Source organism: Aplidium turbinatum, chromosome 2 (assembly GCF_918807975.1).
Source record: "Aplidium turbinatum chromosome 2, kaAplTurb1.1, whole genome shotgun sequence".
In the NCBI taxonomy this organism is placed as follows: Eukaryota; Metazoa; Chordata; class Ascidiacea; order Aplousobranchia; family Polyclinidae; genus Aplidium; species Aplidium turbinatum.
Window position 1 is genome coordinate 43,770,658 of NC_137473.1, and position 726 is coordinate 43,771,383.

The following is a 726-nucleotide window of genomic DNA, read 5'->3' on the forward strand; positions in this document are numbered from 1 at the left end:
CGCCTTTTTCATTTTCCGGCGTTAACCCTTCTAGTGTCCATCGCTTTATCGAAATTTGCAAAGTCAGCAATTCCGTTGTTCTAGATATCCCTGCCCATGAGGAGGCTGAAGACAATTTTTTACGAATCTCAAATTTTGTCATGAGCGTTTTCTCACTCATTGGCACCATTTCCCCACTACCCCGAAAGAATTTAAAAAAAAAGTTCAAAAACGAGCCACCCTATCCACACTGCGCTTTGCGACGGAATTTCAATATTCTGCACCACTTGTATCAGCTACAATTTTCCCTGTGAACAAGCTAACTGGAGTCCTTGTGACCCTTCTAGCACTCAGACACAAAACTGATTCTTGCTTTGAACTTTGTTTAGTAATTAAAGAAAAAAAATTTTTAGAGACCAAACCATTATGCCAGTCTGCTGCTACCGAATCGCTCATTAAATTTAGCCGGCTTCATATCAGAAAGTTTCCTGAAAGACGCTCACAATATCACGTGGTTGCTGGAGCGACCTGCAGATTATAAATACGCATACCTGAGCCTATTGTGACAGACATGGGTTGCCACTGTCGTCGCAAGGGCGTCTGGATTTTCCGCTCCACTGTGTACACATGACTGACATCTTCCACTTCTTGCAAATGTGGTGCTGAGGGACAGACCGTGGAGTCTATGCCTCTTGCTTTAACTGAAAACCACGAGTTGCTTCCAGACATTTGACCAAGTTTCGAAAA